The 3,294-nt window shown below is 34.8% G+C and overlaps 1 pseudogene; it reads left to right on the forward strand.

Annotated features, from left to right (window-relative positions):
* The first annotated feature begins 2,029 nt into the window (after positions 1-2,029).
* On the forward strand, positions 2,030-2,810 carry LOC123277949 (olfactory receptor 5J3-like; annotated as a pseudogene).
* Positions 2,811-3,294: the final 484 nt, after the last annotated feature.

Consider the following 3,294-nt stretch of genomic DNA (forward strand, 5'->3'; position numbering starts at 1 on the left):
GAATAGTGCTGAGTTTTCTTTGGTAGGTAGTTTATTTACTTGCAAATCTGCTTACTCTTTTTGAGAATTAATGTTGAGTTATTTTAGAGTGGAGTTTAATGAAATCTTTCCTCTGAGGTGATTTCTTTTCTCTTCCATTGTCTCCATTGATTTCCCTACATATTCACTGACTTTCTTCACTAAACTTTGGCAGAATGTGAACATATCTCAACCATTTGTGAACTAGTAGTTTTCATCCTAGAGATCTCTGGTGGTTTCTCTTTCCTTGGTAGTTCTTGATCTGGTCTTACGGAGTATTACCTTAATATGTGCAGTTAGGAATCATTCAAAGTTTGAAACAGACTTCATGCCAATATCTTAAACACTTTGTCTGCTTAAGTCTTTCCATTCCAGTATTCAGCTCCACATATTCCAGGCACCCCAGCCCTGCCTGATCTGAATTTTTGTCTTCAAGTCAATAGGCCTTTTGTGCTCTCCATGTGCCCCACCACCACCACACATCAGGGACCAGCAAATGTGTCCCTTCTCTCACAGATCACAGTCCTGTGCCACCAGCTGTCAAATATCTAAAAACATTTGTTACGTGTGTTCTCCGATTTTTCAGTCATTTCCAAAGCAAAGTTATTAAAATCCAAGATTCCAGTTACGGAGGTTAACAAATGCCCCCAGAAAATGCATACTACCAATTTCTCCTTATCAGTCTAATTTTTAACATCTCTCTCATTTTTCTCCATGAAGCTTACCAATTTTTTAGAATAGGTTTCTAGATATTCTGATATAAGTGTCTTTGGAAGTATATTTATTCTTCAATCTGTAAAAAATGAGTATTCAATCATTTTTGACAACACTGGTATGTCTTGTGTATAATATAATCCCAAGAGTATATCATTCATTAGTTTGACGAGTGTAAGCTTTGAGTCTAAACCAGATTTCTGGCAGGATTCTTCTCTGAATAAGTGATATAATTGAATTTTTAAATCTCATATATAAATTCTATTTCCTTCATTACGCTTGTAATGAAAACTATTTACAATAGGTGATTCTTCCTTGAGAAAATGTTGTTCAATTGGTATTCTAAAAGAATGAGTCAGAAAGATGAGCAGAAAATTATAATGATCACATGTATTTATCTTTCTATGCAGGATGTGAAAAAGTATTCTAGAGCAATAGGTGATTGTGATTAGCCACATTTTAAATTTTATCTTTTCTATATATGTGCATGTGAGTGTATGTAAACATATATTTATATATACTCGTATTCAGTAAATAATTAAATGCACTAAATATACATTATTTGTATAGGCATTTATATAACAACAAATTATGAGCAAAAAATAAATATATAATTTATTTATTCACAGCCTCAGATGAACTCTTCTAACTGCTTCGTGTAAGCAAGACATATTTTTCTGTGCTCTGAGTCTCAGCACTGGGTGATTGCACTGAGAATCTCCTTCCACATTGCTGACAAGGGGATGTTGGAAGAGGCCAAAGATTTATGCACTGTAAAGAGTATCATGGCATCATCTTTGGAGGTCAGGCCCACTGCCTCATAAATTTTGCCAATTCTTTCATTACGTCATAGTGCTTTTGTGGATTAACTACATAGTTAATAGTGCACCTGATTTTAGATCTTCTTGTAATTAATTCTTTTATATTCAAAATGAAGTGTTCAAAAAAAGGCTTAAATATGGTTTCTCAAATTCATTTTATTTGCCATCATTGCCCCTCATTCTGGTATCACCTTCCTATAGAAGTAGGTATTTTAGAGACAGACTAAAATTTTAGAGAGCCAAAATGCTTTTTCACGTATTTCCTTATAGGATAGAGTCATAAATAGCACTAAAAAAATAAGAGATAATTTAGTTAATCTCCTACTATTAAAATTGAGGGGACTTAGGTTTAGCAAAATAATGTATTTCTCAGGTCTATAAATGTTTGCTTGTTTTTAATAAATATCAAATTATTCTGTGTTCATTCTAAGCCCCTTATATTTTTCACCTCAGATTTCAAGATAAGGAACTAACAGATGGCTGAAGAGAATTTTACAGCTGTTATTGAATTTATTCTCTTGGGATTGACAGACTGTGCTAATCTGAATGTTATGCTTTTTGTGTCCCTCTGGTGATTTATGCCATTACCTTGGTGGGGAATCTGGGCATGATCTTTATCATCCAAATCACTCCCAAGCTCCACACACCCATGTCTTTTTTCCTTGGCTACCTTTTACTTGTAGGAGCCTGCTATTCATCTGTCATTGAACTGAAAATACCCATCAACTTCTTGATTGTGAAGGAAACCATCTCATTCTCTGCCTGAAATAGCTCAGCATTTATTTTTTCAGGTTTTCACCACCACAGAAGGCCTCTTGCTGTTGGTGATGGCATACAACAATTATGTGGCCATTGTGTGATGTTCTCCCACTGCTAAAGCTGTTATGTTCAGTTACCTCCATGAATGAGTTGTTGCTCTTAACCTTATCTAGAGTTGTTGACATGGCAGCCTTCTCAATTGTGATAATTTCCTATGTATTCATTGCTTTTGGTCTCCTGAGGATCCGCTCAGCAGCAGGCAGACAGAAAGCCTTCTCCATCTGTGCCTCTCATCTGACTGCTGTGACCATATTCTATGGTACCTGAAGTTGTAATTATATTCAGCCAAGTTCCCAGTATTCTGTAGAACAGAAGGTGGTTTCTGTGTTCTATATGCTGGTGATTCCCATGTTAAACTCTCTCCTTTACAGTCTGAGAAACAAAGAGGTAAAGGATGCTGTGAGAAGGGCCGTAGAAATGAAACATTTCCCCTGCTAATTTCAAGTCCCTGTTAATCCTATCACATTCTACCAGTTGGCTATTACTTCCAAGAATTCCATGAATGTTGCAGCTTCTAAGGATTGTACAGATCTTTTCATTCTCTACACTCATATGTCATATGAGGATGCAACCGGAAAGGGAAAACTGTTTAATTCACAGAACTGCATCACAAAAAGAATAGCCTATTCCATATGTCTTCAGATATTCCAGGTTGTGAATCTCTGAATCAATACAAAATACAGTATTGCATTTATATTTTTTCTGTTATTTGGAGAAATTAATCATATAGTAATACTTGCATTTAAGGATATAAAAATAGGATACTTACTAAGAAAAAAACAATTGATTCTCAAGTTTCCAAGAACATAGACATAATTGTATAGCTGAAATTTGGCTTCATTGACATATTTTAACTGGTCTAAAGGGTGTTTGTAATATTACAATTTATAATAAGAAATATATATTTATTCTCCATCCAGTT

The sequence above is a fragment of the Equus asinus genome, chromosome 17 (genome assembly GCF_041296235.1).
Source record: "Equus asinus isolate D_3611 breed Donkey chromosome 17, EquAss-T2T_v2, whole genome shotgun sequence".
NCBI classification, from domain to species: Eukaryota; Metazoa; Chordata; class Mammalia; order Perissodactyla; family Equidae; genus Equus; species Equus asinus.